The sequence below is a fragment of the Protomyctophum bolini genome, assembly GCF_963924005.1.
Source record: "Protomyctophum bolini genome assembly, chromosome: 13".
Taxonomy (NCBI): Eukaryota; Metazoa; Chordata; class Actinopteri; order Myctophiformes; family Myctophidae; genus Protomyctophum; species Protomyctophum bolini.
In genome coordinates this window covers 20,191,043-20,208,542 of record NC_137874.1, presented here as the reverse complement: position 1 = coordinate 20,208,542, position 17,500 = coordinate 20,191,043, and the positions used below count along the sequence as shown (strand labels likewise).

The following is a 17,500-nucleotide window of genomic DNA, read 5'->3' as shown; positions in this document are numbered from 1 at the left end:
ATGAGCTCACTGTTTCCCCCGAACATATTAGGGCAAAGTAGCGCAACGGACAGTCAATTATCAGCTGATCACTGGCAGTAATCAGAGGATATCCTTTGATTTCTTTATCTGCACGGCCTGGATAATCACATACAGTATACAGTGCTGTATTTGCCGGCAGGCCAAAGTGCCTTTGTGTTACTACTGTATGTTCAAACTTCTGTAAAATAAGTACTTCTGAAGCCAAGAAATTGTTCTGAAGATGGAATTCTTGCAGATGGAAGTTAAAACCCTTTGAGGAAATGGGTGGCTTGGCTTTGTGTGTGTGCGTGTGCGTGTGCGTGTGCGTGTGCGTGTGTGTGTGCGTGTGCGTGTGTGTGTGTGTGTGTGTGCGTGTGCGTGTGTGTGTGTGTGTGCCTTACGTCTTGTGAGACAGCGTCTGTACAGTGGCCCAGCTCTGAGGCGTATCGCGGGGAGCAGGGCTTCCGTTTTCAGTCCTAACAATAGCGAGACTTCCTGGTTTATCGCATCACTTCCTGACCTGCTTCTAATACAGTCTCACACCACAGCGTCCGGTCTGACTGAGTGGAAAACCACACATATTGACGAAGGGAGACGTGTAAGGAATCTTATATTTAATAATTCAGTGAATTTGTAGGCTATTAGATCGATAAATTACCAACAATAAGTACAACACACACAGCACACACACACACACACGGCACACACACAGCACACACACAGTGTGACAAGGCATAACAGGGAGACAGCATTTCATCATAATCTCACACAGAGAGCCATGATCAATAGTGCTTGATAGAAATGCAAGTGTACTACACACACACACACACACACACACACACACACACACACACACACACACACACACACACACTCTCACACACACTCACACACACAGAGGAAGGTCAAACTGGAGTGAGAGGAGTAACATTGTCATGTCTCGTATTTGTTGTAGCAGTGGAACAATAATCCCTGCGGTCATATTACTAGCCAACATTTCTCTCCTGTTACACAGAACAGTAATACTGTGCATCTACTGTATGTACTGTATGTGTGCACATTTCTGCAGGGTTTGCAAGCATGCATGCATGCATATCTTGTGCGAGTGCGCGCGCGTGCGGGCGCGCACACGTGTGCACTTGGCTTGCGCAATGGAGAAGAATGTATGTGTTTTATAGGTTGCTGTTATCAACTCTTTGGTTTCTACCCTGTGGTTTTATTTCAAATCCCATGTACGGCAAATGATCCAGGACTTCTCAACATTCACAAGCCATGGAGCTCTGTTTAACCTGGCTCCATTGCTTCTGAACTGAGTGGAGAAGCCTGGTGTAGGACACGCTGTAAAAGAAGAGAGCTCATGCCTGTAAACTCATCAGTTCAAATCCGTGGGCCATCAAGGAAAAATATCAGTGGCGTTAGTGAATGGAGAAACACTCCATCAGCAGAGCTGCTTTCACAGAGTCATTGAGCAAGGCACGACACGGTAATATACCCCAACTGGGCCCACAGTGCTACGCAGTAGGCACTGTGTAAATGGATTGAACATTCTGAGTGTGAAATAAGACTACAGCTACACGAGAACCTCCATCGTCGGTTCACTTTCCTTGATGAAATTAAAGGTAAAAACGACTAATGCCAGCAAGGTCGGTTTCCCTCTGCAAGTTTTGACTGGGAGGTCACAGAAACGTCCTGGCCGTTAGCCTAGTTTATAATAGTGGTCCTGTGTGATGAAAGCTGTGAAGACTCAACTCTGTGATTCAGAGGATGATGCAGTCGGGTTAAAGTAGGACAGGCTCCTAAACTAAGGCCCTGCTGACAGGCCAATCTTGACCGCCTCTTCATGCGCAGCTCAGGGATTCTATGGTGCAAGCCGGGTCCAGGGTAATGTACTGTGCTGTTGCTGCACGGTATATGCACCTGTGGCAGGAATAAACTGAGACGCTGGAAGGATCCTGGAGGTTCTGTGGCTTTTTACAGCCTGGATTTGATTGTTTGATCTCGCCCCGGGAAATAATCTAATGAGATCATAATATGAGTCTAGTCATGCCGGGACCGCCAGATACAAACCTGTGTCCAATTGTGTGTCCTAATCCATATTCAGTCTGCTCAATGTTACAAGGCTCTTGGAGGTGAAAGTTGACAGTGTCATTACATGTGTGTATAGGATCTCTGTCTGCGCGTGCGTGCGCGCGTGCTTGCCATGCGTGCGTGCATGCAAGTGAGCATTTGTGTGTTGGTGCGTGCGTGTTGTTGGCAGCAGGAGGGAGGAAAATTTCATCATGACTATTGATGGAGTGCCTTTAGCAAAGTAACTGTATGCGAGTGTGACTGTGTGCGTGTATGTGTGTGCGTGTGTGCGCGCATGTGTGTGTGTGTGTGCGGATTTAACCCCACTCAGCCCTTCCCCATCCTTTGTGCTTATGCTGTCTGAACCTGACACTGTTGAGTTAGCTGTTCTGATTAAAACCCACGAGTCACAGAAACCAGCAGTCGGTGTAAGACCCAGGATGGAGTTACACTGATTGTTTTATTGCTTTCAGCCTGAATATGAGCTCTCATATTGGTCATGTTGATGAGAAGGCTATAATGTTGCCAAATCAGTGTGAGCATACAGCGAGTGGCTCTACTGTAACAAATCTGCCTATACAGTATGTGGGTATTTATGTTATGTGCCATACATGTGTTCTCTTAGGAATATGCACATTTGCAACAGGATAATTCCAGCTGCATGTTTTTGCTGTGCGTCTTGGAATGTGGTGTTTGCATGTGTTCTCTTTTTATTGTGTGTGTATTCCTAATGTTTCTGTTTGATTGTTCATGCAGCGGCCATGTCAATTTAGGAACAGTATACTGTTGGGAGTCTATGTTCACCTGATTGCATATAGCTGCATATACTCTGTGTGTGTGTGTGTGTGTGTGCGTGCGTGCGTGCGTGCGTGTGTGTGTGTGTGTGTGTGTGTGTGTGTGTGTGTGTGTGTGTGTGTGTGTGTGTGTGTGTGTGTGTGTGTGTGTGTGTGCGTGCGTGCGTGCGTGCGTGTGTGTGTGTGTGTGTGTGTGTGTGTGTGTGTGTGTGTGTGTGTGTGTGTGTGTGTGTGTGTGTGCATGTGTGTGTGTGTGTGTGTGTGTGTGTGTGTGTGAGAGAGAGAGAGAGAGAGAGAGAGAGAGTGGGAGTGAGTGAGTGTGGGGCACAGCCTCTTTGTACTCATGTAGCTCTGTGCCAGTGTGTGCCATGGGGAGTAGATGAGATTACATGGATCAAAGCAAAGTTTGCAGGGCTGACTGCAGCTCTACCCCGCTGTCTGCATGGCCACGCCCACCAGAGAACAAAGACACAGGAGGCTGGCACCGCCAGGACAAACCAGAGCAGGACAGCACAGCACAGGACAGGACAGGACAGGACAGGACAGGACAGGACAGGACAGGACAGGACAGGACAGGACAGGACAGGACAGGACAGGACAGGACAAGGGGAGGACAAGGGGAGGACAAGGGGAGGACAGAGGGGGAAGGAGGCCGGGGGAGAACGAAGACAGAGGAAATGAAAAGAAAGGTAGAAAGAAGATCGATATAAGAAAAGAAGAAAGATTAGTAAGAAACGAGTAGAGATGCTACAATCTGTGTTCGGGATCGGAGCATCCCTAGAAAAACAAGCCAATATTGAGGCGGGTTTGGAATCCAGGGCGTTGCAACGGACATGGCAACTGCAAACATACTGGGGAGATGATTCTTCATTGATGAAATGAAAATAAACGTGGAAATTGATTGATTTAATCTGCAGCGTTGAGTTATTATATCTGCCTCTGTGTTTCCATTCTTCTTTTTTTCTTCATAGCAGTGAAACTGAGAGGAAGTGTTGGTTTGTGGTGAGGTCACTTAACCACTTCATCTTCCCATATCCACTTACAGCACACAGATGCTTGTTTTTCCAATCCAAGCCCATTTTATCTTCTTTCCTTTTTTCTCCTTACATATTTGGATATTTGTATCATGGCAGGGAGTCATATTTTAAACAGCGGTTGTGTGTACTTATAGTGAAATGGATGATTTATGACTAGATAAAACCATTTTACATTTTTCTGCAGTTGGGGGGGGGGGGGGGGGGGGGCAACACTTTTTGAATGAAATGTAAAAATGAGAAGAATAAAATAAATCATCCAGTGAATACTTTTAGATTACACTTTTGGAGTCACACAAAACCAAAATTAGAGTGGAGCTGAAACCCATCTCTGAAAGTATAGCAGGAGCAGGACACACCCTGTCTGAACATCGTTACAAATATACACAATATGAATCTAAATTCAAATCACCACTGCAGTGCGCCCTGAAATAAAATACTGACATGCGTGGACTGCATTGTCACTGGAGTGCTAAAAGAGATGAGGAATGAGAGGAAAATGCATGCATTGGGTATCCTATTAATGCAGTTAAGCAGGCAATTAGCCAAGCGGCCCAAGGGCCTGACACTCAGCACAGATTATTGCACACGCTTGCCTTAAATACCCGAGTGTCAATAATAGATAGGAAGAGGAGAAGAGAGAGAGAGAGTGAGGGCAAGGGGCCATGGTGCTGAGGAGATACAAGAGGAGGGAGGAGCACAGGATGATCAATGGGAGTACAAATGTCTATCTGGACATAGGAATTCATGTAGCAAATCAAACGGCATGGAAGAGATAATAGCATACACATGTAAAGTCCATTAATAAATAATTTATGTACAGTCTATCAAAAATATGTCTGCGTGCGTGCGTGCGTGTGTGTGTTTGTGTGTGTGCGCGCTAGCATGGGGTTACCCGTGTGCAGGTGTTGCTTTTGGCTTCATGGCTTCAGTGTCTACCTCATGCTGTTTGCCTCCACTTGACAGAGCAGGCATGTCCAAGAAGCAACAGCATGTCAGTGCAGAGATGGTCCCTATGCTGGGTGGGGGGGCTTAGGAGGGAGAGGGCCGCAGGACGGACACGGAGAAGGTTTAGCTTGGCCCCATGCACACAAGGCGCCATTGTCCCGTCTAAAACACGACCCTAAGCGGGTTTGACAGCCCTGTTTTAACTGGCCCCTCGGGGAGCAATGTGTTTAGGGTAGAGGTTTTTAACAGGGCCATGTTGTTTCTCCATTGTACACCAGCTGCTGCTGTCTTTTCCTGCAGTCCGACGCTGGTCCGCTTTCATGCCTATCACTCCCAGAAGAGACACATGCAGGAGGGAGGTTTATACATCCTTGCTCGCGTGTTGCTGTGTACTGCAGAGGGAAACATAAACATCCCTGGATAGCTAGGTTCAATTATTCACTGTTCGAGATTTCCTTTTTAGACATTTAGTCAAGGTCAAGGGGGCTGGGGCTTAGCCTCAACCTGTGAATATGCATGTAGTGTGCACGTGTGTGTGTGTGTGTGTGTGTGTGTGTGTGTGTGTGTGTGTGTGTGTGTGGTGTGTGTGTGTGTGTACTCTAATGGTATTCTCTCAGGTCTCTCCCAAAAAGCTATCTATCAGACAGCTCATTCAGAACACAGCTGCTAGATCTTTCTCACTACAACTAAGAAAGCCGAACACATTGCAGATCTTTGGCTTGAGATTGATTTTAAAATATTCATCATCGTCTTTAAATGACCTCATGGTTTTAGAGCCAAACACATTGCTGACTTGCTACATTATGAACCCTTGACTCCTGCACTGCTGGACTGTTTCCACAGTTACAAATAAAACATGGTGAGGCAGTGTTTTAGTTAGTATACCACACATACTGTATCGTTGCATAACAATCTGCAGGACCCAACAATGAATACTTCCAGACCATTCTAAAAACTGTTATGTTCGCCACTGGCTTTTATTAAAGAAAAACAAATTCAGCCTATACTCATTTACCTCATTTACCCTACCTTGATGTGTGTACGTGTGTGTGTGTGGAAACTAATATAACGCTGGGGCAGCTGTATCGACTGGACGAGTCGAGTGAGGAGAACCGAGAGCAGCATGTGTGTGTGTGTGTGTGTGTGTGTGTGTGTGTGTGTGTGTGTGTGTGTGTGTGTGTGTGTGTGTGTGTGTGTGTGTGTGTGTGTGCGTGTGTGCGTGTGGGTGCGTGTGTGTGTGTGCGTGCGTGCATGTGGCACCGTGTGTGCGTGTCAGGCAGCACGTATAAACCACAGGAGACAGTATAGTGTGCAGTGTCAACATAGTGTCAGGTAATGAAAGACAAAACCAATAAGATTTTATAGACAACAGGGGCCCCCTCTGTTTGAACAATATACCTCCACCTCTGTTCTCTCCATCTTTGCATCCTCTCCTCTCTTTATTGATCTCTCCCTCATCCCGCCATCCTCTCTCTCTCTCTCTCTCTCTCTCTCTCTCTCTCTCTCTCTCTCTCTCTCTCTCTCTCTCTCTCTCTCTCTCTCGCTCTCTCTCTCTCTCTCTCTCTCTCTCTCTCTCTCTCTCTCTCTCTCTCTCTTTCTCTCTCTCCTCTCTTGTATCTTCATTCCCTGTAGAGTTGTGCTACTCTACCTCATCTCCCCCTATCTCAGACTCCTTAGCTAAGCGCTGAGGTGGGCTGAACATGACCCAGGGTGGTGAGGTTTGCTGAGCCAGAGTCCAGCCGCAGTGGGTGATGGGGGAGTGTGGGGTGCTGTTGATGCGGTATGGGGTTGGGGTGCCAGGATTAGGCAGGGTTTGCTGTCTTAGGGTAATCAAATGCTATGTGAACTGGACTCCACACGCAGCGGGTGAAGGGATCCGCACAGAGAGGAAAATCTATTTCACCTACGTTTGACATACTGTATATATATATCTATATATATATATATATAGCCTATATGTAACCTGGTCATTATAAAAGATAAAAAAACACAAAGCAATATGTTTGTGGGTTTTGACCTGCCCATGGAACATATACCTGATGCAAATGTTGAGGCCAATAGGACCTGTGGTGTGGGCATATATATACGCACGCACGCACACACACACACACACACACACACACACACACACACACACACACACACACAACACACACACACACACACACACACACACATGCGCACGCACGCACGCGCGTGAGTGTACGTTGTGTAAGGGGAGGGGACGGTCAGTGGAGATGAGCGGTGCATATTTGGAGGTCTGCCAGGATGAGAGAAGGAGAAACATCATTATGTGAACGTCTTTCACGGGGTCAAACTAATACATCAAAGGGTAAGAAAACAGAGGGAGGAAGGAAGGAAGGAGAGGAGGCAGGCAGGCAGGCAGGCAGGCATGAGGATGGAGCTGTTTTTGGCAGAGTGCAGCGGAACAGTGGGACATGAAGTCTGTCACACCAGTGTGTGCTGAAAGATCTGGTTAAGACCACTCCTCTAGGGACTGAATTAGAGAGAGTTGCTTGCCAGTAGGAGCTGGCTGTTGGCTTGTAGCGTGTCCAACGCCCTGTGTTAGACACGAAAATGCAAGACACACACACACACATTTTGGTCCTATAACCAGCTTTTAGTTACCGTTAAACAAACATTAAATTCCCATTGACAATGAATGGAGAATTTTACCACATAGTGTCTGAGCAAATAGACATTTATTTTACGCCATGATGATGTACGATGATAAGAGCGCCCCTCACTTCACACGGTTTAGATTTTTTTATTTCTCATTAATCCTTACATAAGCTTGGCCACTTTGAGATCCTCTCATCTTACGCTCCGATACCCCCGCCCCCCACACACCCTTTCCACTCTCCTCTTGTTACTGAGCCGTAAAATCTGTAAATCTACTCAAGGCTTTCTTTGATCTGGGCATAATCATCCTCCCTCCTATACCCTCACGGCCACCCCCCCCCCACCCCCATGGCCACCCTCCCACCACTCTCTAGTGGCCTTGGACTGGAGTGATGGCTCCATGTGTCATGTGATAGTTGAGAGAGAGAGAGAGCGTTCATCTCCAGTCTGCAGCCAGGGGTTTCAGTGAGGCTTTAAGTCTATACCTTGAAGCTGATACCTCCTGGATTACTGCCATGGAGGTTTGTTCACCCCCATGTTTAGAACTCACCTTGTCACAGCAAGAAAATCTAGCGCATTTCATCTTGCAAAATAATAATTAGATTTTCTGACTTTCAGCTAGCTCTCTTCTCCTCTCCCTTTGTCTCATATTCTTGTGCATGAGTCTCCTCCTGTATGAGAACACCAAATCATCACCTCATCATTCAATATTCCCACAGTGCTGCAGTTAAGGTCTAAGTGATTTGCTCATGGGACACTTTGACACATTCACCGGGGCTGGGAGGTGAACCTGTGACCTACTGTTTATCAGACGGCCTTTCTAGCTCCGGCCGCCTTTTCCCGGCTTTCCCCACCCATTTCACCCTGTGGTCATTTACACGGTAAAATCCTCAGTGTTCATTTCACTCTCATCTGAGTTAAATGAACTTTGCGTATTTCGCAGTGTGTAGTGTTCTCATTAAGGAAAGACAAAAAGCCGTGTAGCATTTGAGAGTTTGGAACACCTGTGGTAGATTTGCTCTGTAGTGGAAACAAAGGACCAGTCTGGGGTTCTGGTGCGTCTGCCCAGTATGTGTCTAGAGTGTTTGTGTTTAAAGCTACTACTGTGCTGCCGTAGGTCTGTGTGTGTGTGTGTGCTGAGAAGTGGTTTCCCAGCGAGTTGACTGATGAAGTGTGGACGCGCGGCTGATTTAAGACTTCTTTCCACACGTCTGTAGGTGTGCTATACTGCATTACCCCCACCCCCTTCTCTCTCTCTCTCTCTCTCTCTCTCTCTCTCTCTCTCTCTCTCTCTCTCTCTCTCTCTGTCTTTCTCTCTCTCTGTCTCTCTCTCTCTCTGTCTCTCTCTCTCTCCTCTTCATCTCTGCCTGATTCCTGCAATTCCCTCCCTGCAGGACTTGGCTGGTTCCCTGACCCCGTGGCTGCATTGCGCCTGGCCAACCTGTTTTTCTTGGACATTCTTGTTGCCTGAGGTAGCCAGGGTGACAGGATGATACTATACTTGCCTCCTGTGTGTGTGTGTGTGTGTGTGTGTGTGTGTGTGTGTGTGTGTGTGTGTGTGTGTGTGTGTGTGTGTGTGTGTGTGTGTGTGTGTGTGTGTGTGTGTGTGTGTGTGTGTGTGTGTGTGTGTGTGTGTGTGTGTGTGTGTGTGTGTGTGTGTGTGTGTGTGTGTGTGTGTGTGTGTGTGTGTGTGTGTGTGTGTGCGTATGTGTGTGTGTGTGTGTGTGTGTGTGTGTGTGTGTGTGTGTGTGTGTGTGTGTGTACTGTATGTGTGTGCGTGTTTAAAACTGTGTGCGTGTATTCATGTCTTGTCTACGGTATTTGAGAGGGAACTTGTGCACGTCATCGGAGAGTGTGCATGAGTGCGCAGGCGTGTGCATACAGTGTGTTGATACAGTGTGTACATCACTGACAAACTCAATTGCCCACAGTCCTTTGCGTTCTGTGAGGTCCTCTGCAGCACCTGCACTTTACAGTAACATAATAGGTTCCATGCTGTTTCACTGATTGTCTAGATTTCATGGTTGTCTACATTATATTCTGTCAAAAGTCAGTTTTCTAATCCATTCTTTGGCCAATATTTTCATATTGTTTTAAAACGTTCATGAAAGTCTTCAGGAGGCATGTGGAGGGGCAAAGAGAACAGAGAGAAATCTAAAATAGGTTTAACCACTTATATTAGGCCCCCGACTTCAGCATACACTGAATAGAGTATTGAGTTGTCTTTTGAAGATTATTATCATTTTCTTTAACATTTCTACATCATTTTACATTCTTTGCCCAAAATAGGGATGTCAGGGTTAATGTGGACTTAGGCTACAAGATGAGCACTTTGAGACAGAACACTATATCCAGAGGATATACTTCATGGCTGCTGCATCTAAGCTGGGCCCAAACCTCTGGGATCAAGCCTTGGACGCTGCTGCGGGACTCTATGATCTGGCAACAAGGTGCTTTAGGAGTCAGGATGGAGTTGTTATCCTTCCTTCCTCACACATGTGTGCACATTCAGGAAATTAATTTAGCGAGGATGAGCGAGTATTTCACGTCCTCAGGCTGTGAATTATTTGATGGACGGTATTCAGGGTAGTGTTTCATTATCACACATACTCAATACTCATAGACACACATGGAAGTAGTGGGTCTGTAAAAAAAAGGAAATCTGTATGTTTGTGTATGCGTGCGTGCGTGCGTGTCACAGAGGGTTTTGCTTGTTGACCTTCAGCGTCATGAAGCTAAAGCTAAATAATAGCTATCCAGAACTTTTTTGGGTGAATATTTTTTTATTTTTACCAATGGGTATGTTAATCTAACTAGTACATCTGCAATGGTTGGAGGTGGTCTCGTGGTCAAAGTGCAACATCTCCTCTAGTCAAGCGGGTTCCCAATGTACTGTATCTCACACACAGGAGATCTGGGTTCGAATCCCATAATACATAAATCTTATGCAAGTTAACGTTAATAGAATTAATTGAAACTAGAGCGGTGGGCACTGGCCTCCTTGGGACGATGCAAGTTGGAAATTCATGCCCCACCCAGTTATTATGTCAGGTTCTTTGTCAGGCATGCCCAAATATGGAGTCTATATGCAAATGTCAGAAAAATATTGTGATGTCAGAACAGGCCAGCTCCATATAGAGATCTAGGGGTGATCAGGTGTGATCAATTGGCTAATTTGGGCCCTGTCTAGAGTATGGGTGTCTGTGTCCCTTTTATGCCCATATTTGGAGATTTCTGTATATATTTGGAGTTCTGTGTCAGGCATGCCCAAATATGAAGTGTTGTGATGTCAGAGTGTGTGTGTGTGTGTGTGTGTGTGTGTGTGTGTGTGTGTGTGTGTGTGTGTGGGGGGGGGGGGGGGGGGGGGGCTCAATTGAACCAAAAACAAACAGAACTTTTAACATTCAGTTGATTTTTTGTGGTCTGTTTTTTTTGGCTCAAACAAGTGCTCTGATTTTGATGTAAGCAAATCCCATATATGACAATGGGTTTTGCCTGTTTTCATTGCAGCTCAAAAGGCTTCACAGACACAGAGAAAATCCCAGACCACAGAAACGCCACTGAATGTTCAAAGTCGAGGTTGTTTGGGTGTAATTGAGGTCATAGAACCTAAAAGAAATGTCATGAATCCTTTAACAATGTCAAAACACGACGTGGGCCATGCAAATCCTATAACAGCTGGAACCCTGACCTTTAGGCTTGACCAGGTGACCTCTAACAGTTGAACCCTCTCCACATTAAATCCACTAACAACGTTTGGCTTCATCTTACCGATGACCCTCCGCTAATGACCAATAACACAGGAAAGGCCCTCCATACATACATCTCTTTCAATACCGGCCAAGCTGTTTGACCCATCCCTGACTCTGTCTGTGGTTCAGGCCTCGGTCAGGCTAATGCAATTATCATAGCACCCGCGCACTGCTAACATCCCAATCTACTTAGATCTATTGTCAGATACAGGCCATGAAGGTCATATGTCATTCTAATGGCTATGGCAACGTCTTAGGCCACATGAATGGGGCCATGTTCAATGGCGTTCAATACAGTTTGTATGCATTTATGGTTTCAAACTACCCATTTTATATACGGTTCTATAGCATACACACGTACAGTACACAACATACATGACACACCTTACAATAATTTACCATTTTAAACCCAAGCGTATAGCATGAAATATTACAATCATTTGATTGTAATATCCATTTCCCTATGAAAACATTCTGTAAAGATTAACATATAATTAGACACAAACATATGGGCTGTACGGTACATCAAGATGCACGCACGCACACACACACACTGTCATAATAAACACACGCAGACACACACTTGCACACGTACATTAATGAACACAAAACACCAGCTGTAATTAAATATCTCCTATTAGGTAAATGAACTGGGTGGTTCATGTTCCCTGCCTCTCTCCAGAGGCCTCTCATGGCACACATTTAATTATTGTTGCAATTTTAGCAGGAGGCATTACTGTAGTCCCTTTAAAGTGAGGGTTACTGAGTTGATGTACGCTGCATGGACGATTGTCTATATTTGGGTCGGAACGTATGTTTGTTCGTGTGTGTGTGTGTGTGTGTGTGTGTGTGTGTGTGTGTGTGTGTGTGTGTGTGTGTGTGTGCGTCAGTGAAGTATTGCAGTGACTGTACGTTCCTGTTAGTGTTCCCCCCCTGCATTCTGTCCTGTGTTTCACCCTCATTAAAGACAGTCTGTAATGGCTCTATAGTGTATGTACAGTACTCTACATGCGCTATAGGATTACAGATCTGAACTCACGTTTATCCCCCCCTCTCTTACCTTTTGAAGTCCACCGTTCCTTTATCAACAGACCGACAGATGTAAATGTGAAGAAAATGTGTAGAGACATTTACTGCATGTGCACAGACAGCAATACACAAGCGCACATGCATGCACATACTGTACAGAAGATACATACACACAGTAGAGGCACGGACTGAAACACAAGGACAGACACACATAAAACACATAAAACATGCAAGCACGGCCACACGTATCGCCGCACGCATGCACACACGGCACGCACGCACGCATGCACGCACACACGTTTCCGGGTCCGGTGTCTTTCTTCAGTCTTAACCACATGAACCCGAGGGTCCCTATTCTCTGCATGTCATAATAGGTTAACATTGGCCAAAAATAGCTAAGCCTGTAAATCATCCATTTAGTGTAGAGAGTGGAGAAAAGGGGGGACAATGTAGGCCCATGGGGGGGATCTATCAAAGCAGCATTATAGGGTTTAAGGCCATAGTAATGTGACACCAGATTGAAGCTTAAAGCCATCAGAGATGAGGCTGCTGTTATCTTCTCCTGTCATCAGCACTCTGATGTGAAGGTCCCTAAATGTCTGCCCTCTGGGGGAGCAACAGATGAGGAGAGAGGGCTGGGCTGTGTGCTCATATGCTCCTTCATACAAATAGTAAATGGCCTTGATATATGGCCTTGATATAGTACCTTTTCCCAAAGTGCTTTACTACTATGCATGCATTACATTCACACACACACATTGGCACATCAACGGTGGAGGCAGCCATGCAACCCCACGCACGCACGCACGCACGCATGCACACACGCACGCATGCGCACACGCACACACACGCACACACACACACACACACACACACACACACACACACGCACACACACACACACACACACACACACACACACACACACACACACACACAGACAGTTTAACAATGTATTTATGTCCATAGCAAAGCACTTTGGGAAAAGGTACTATATCAATACAGGGACACAAATATTTTAGGTTCAGTTAAGGTTACATTCACAAACTCATGGATATGTCCTGATATAACACGCAAATCACTCAGAACTCCATGGGCATAAGTAGCGGCGGGCGGCTCGTCCATATATGGCAGCAGAGACGGCACAATACTTTCTGCCTTTCTGCCTCGTCTTTTGGCATCCCAAGTTGTTGAAGCTCTCTTTGTAGTTTGTAGACCTGCCGAGTCTATTGCCTCTCTTCCCAGTAAGCTGTTCTCGGGAGGGGCCGTCAGGTGTCAGCTGTTGGTAGATTCCACCGGTGTAGTGCCTTCTCGTATGCGAGCTACATAGTCCACAGAAGTCGCAAATGTCCACAGAAGTCGCAAATGCATCCACTGCACCTATACTACAATGACTATGGTAGTTACAATGGGGCAGTTTAACGTCATGCCCAGCCAGGACCACACACGCACGCACGCACGCACGCACGCACGCACGCACGCACGCACACAAATACACCGATGGTAATATATCTCAGCTCCTCTTGTAATCCCACTTGTGTAAGTGACACACTATCACATCCTCTGAATTAATATAGACTTAACGTGTATGTTTCTGGACATCTACTGTATGTGGAAGGTAGTTTAGTCTGTCCCCTAATGAAGCCTAGTTTACCGTTCGCTGTAAACATACTCAGCTTTATTAGAGTGTACCTCCCACATAGCTGGTGTGTTAGTTTACACAGACCGGGAAATTAAATGACACCATAACATAAATGTTTATAGACGGGAAAAACAAAACAAAAAAGCATATCCCAACCAACCAGCCTGGAAGAGAGTATCCATCTCTGGGAAGGAGACTGGCGGGACCGGTGGTCGTGATGGAGGGGGCTCGTTTACAATTTGATTTGTTCTGCAATTTCCATGATTGGGTTTGTATTGGAAATATGTCGGCATATAATGTTTTCACTCATGTTTATTAAGATTTATTGTATTCTCCCCCTGTGGGCAGAGCTACTGATATATAAATAGAAAGGTAATGTAATAAACCCACTGAGCTAAAGTCTTCCATCTGGGATCTTAACATTTGTACCTAAACAGGAGGCAGTGCCTCAGGCCTGTGTCATGAGAGATCGGTGTGTCAGTGACTTCATGTTTATTTGGAGTTGAATTCTGCATGCAAGACTTTATTTTATTTAACCATGATGGCCCTGCAGGGTTTGGGGTTGGTAATGTAGGTAAGTGGGGTGGGTGACAGTGGTTTTGGGGGGCAGAGGTTTGCATGGATTGCGGGTGTCGACATACGTGAACTTGTGGTGATATTGCCTTTGACTTTGAAGGTTCAGCTTGTGTAAAGGAGTGTGCCCTACAGTCTAGTATGTGCACCTTCTGGAAAAAGTACAGACATAATGCCATATGAAAACAAAAAGTAACGATCATTTTTGTCTTCTTTCTGCCTGATGATTGGTGTGAATGTCCCACCTTGGTGTAACACACTGTTGTCAAAGTCACCAACAAGGCCATGACGAAACTGTCCCCACTCAGGAAGCATGACTAAATGGGTGGAGGGCTCTAGGGCTTACTGACAGTATTTGGGTTTAATGGAGCTGAGCCGTGCAATCAACAGGGACATGCTGTGTTGTGTCTATCTCTGTTTGGGTCTGTACAGTTAACTGTAATCTCACCCGCCATGGAAGGGAGGCAGTGAGCATGTAATTGTGAGGCATGCGTACAAGCACAACAAGAAAGTGTGTTGCTGCCTTGCTGCTAGGTGTAATGACACTGTACTTTTTGTTCTGTTTTTTTATACAGCTACTACTATACTGCTGCTATTGCTGCTGTTAATTGCTAATCAAAATATAAAAGTCAACTTAGTATTACTTTGTATAACATGGGTTATTTTGTAGATGTTTGAAATAGCCTAGCGGCTAGCAATATCTCATGAATATATATTTGGAAGTAGCCGGCAGTACTCCTGTAGTTGGTCAGAGCCAATGGAGTAACCTTTCAATACAAAGGACTCATGCAAAGAGATTAATTAGCCCTAAATGGGAATGTACTGTAAGGGATTAAAGGGGAGAAATCACAGCTTTGAAAGCTGGTCGAGCAAGACGTTGTCGTAGCTGAGCTCGATAGGGCAAGCCACGGTGAACACTGAATGTTTCACAGTATGTGCGGAAAGCAGCAGCTCTGTCTCCGAGCAGATCGCTCGGAGAATGTGCTGTAAACACTGAGGTGTTAGAACACATTCTCTGAGGCACTATCCTTTCCCATTTACAGTACACAGCTTTCACTTCAATGTTTCATAAGCTAAATGTGACATTTTCCACATTCGACCAGTATATTTGTCTTTGATTTGGTTGAAAACATTTTTCAGTCTCTGCCCGGCCATATATGAAATAATTGGAAGAAGATTTTCTCTGAATACACTGACGCTAACTCTGCCCCTTGCTTTGTCTGGTCCACTAGCTGTTTCCCTGATACTTAGTTCCATTTTAATTAGTTGATCTTATCTTCACTCTTGTGATCACCAGAAGACCCTGGGTCTGGCTCTGACAGGCTGCCTGGGTGGTGCTGTGTGACAATTCAGTTGAAGTATTCCTTAGGTAAGCCGGCGGGCCCGGGAGAACAAGGACACGACACAGAGACGCTATCACGCTACAAGTTCACAAAGTTTATTATGCAGACAGGGAATACATATAGTGCTGGATAAATGACGTGACAATAAGATATGAGACATAGAAACGTGACATGATAGGAACAAGGCTGACCTCACTGGTGACATCTAACAGATGCATATCGTATCAACTATCAATAATGAACACGCAAGCTCACGTATCAATTACATAAACAAACACTGTATCTACAAGTTCAAGTACATAGACTTCATTATATGTACATGAACAAATCATAACATTCACTGTGACTCCTTGCAGACCAGTCAATACTCGTGATCATAAATGACTCCTATGTACTGTAGGCCTATATATGTGTGTACATTTTCACACACATGCACGCATGCAAGCAAGCACAATAGTTTGTTGTGTGTCATAATATTTACACTTCCTTTCTGCAGGCGGGAGGCTGCAGAAATGAGTGATTAACACTCAAATAAAAACACACAAACAAACACATCGCACATAAGAGCACGTCGGTGCAGGCCCAGCGCTTCCTTCTCCCTGTGTGCCTCTCTCCACGCAGGCATGCTTTGAACATGAAATACAAATTGAAACAATAACCAACGTAGCGAGGCATTCTGGGACCCCGCTGCTTCTTTGAGCTGCGCAGCGGTCGGAGACTCCCACAAACTCGTTAGAGACAAAATACAGTCCTGTGGTGTCCCAAGGGGAACGGGGGGGGGGGGCAGGGGGTTAGGACAAGACAGATTCCATGCTTTCCATCTCTCTGTCTCTCTGTTTTCATTGGGTAAACCGCTGAAATGCCCGAACTTAAAATACCCAAACACACACACACACACACACACACACGCACGCGCGCACACGACACACACACGTCACACACACACACACACACACACACACACACACGCACGCACGCGCGCACACAAACACACACACACACACACACACACACACACACACACACACACGCCCTGCCTGACTGCCTGCCTGCATCCAAACTGTCAGAATTCCTGGGGGCTGCAGACACAGATGCTCCGTCCCAAAATGTTTTAACCCGCGCACATTCCAGGAAGTGAGAGATGTGGAATTACCCGGCAGTGGAGCGGTATCCCAGAGAAGGGCCGAAGGGGTCCCCACCCCCCCCACCATGCTCTGTCCATCATTCATCCTCCTGTCATGTGGTTGTCTGTTATAGCCCCGCCTCTCTGTCTCCCATGTGTGCTTGCTTTTTACATGCTTAATTACAGTTTTTCCCATTCTTTTTCTGCAGCCCTTCATCTCTGCAGCTAAATTACGACTGTGAGACAATACATGATAATCATTGGGCTCTCTCTCTCTCTCTCTCTCTCGCGGCAGACTCTAAAACAAAGAGAGCACTTCTTTTATATATTTTGTTCTGTCCCTCTGTCTTATATCAGCCTTGGGTCTGACATGTTTACTGCCGGCACTTATAACTGTTTTCGAGATACACAAGACAGAATCTTTAGATTCACTGAAGGACCAGTGTTGCTGCTCAATCAGCTTAAGTGTAACCTGTGTTTGATAAAGATAGGAACCACTTACTAGGGCTTTGTAGAGCTCTCCCAAATTATGCACTTAAAAAGAAAAAGTTATCCTGAATTAGTGTGGGTCCT

The 17,500-nt window shown here is 45.7% G+C and overlaps 1 protein-coding gene across 1 annotated transcript in view; it reads left to right on the top strand.

The window, feature by feature from the left end:
• dchs1b (dachsous cadherin-related 1b) overlaps window positions 1–17,500 on the top strand; it is a 127,843-nt gene that overhangs the window by 63,314 nt on the left and 47,029 nt on the right. The gene's annotated exons all lie outside the window — the stretch shown is intronic.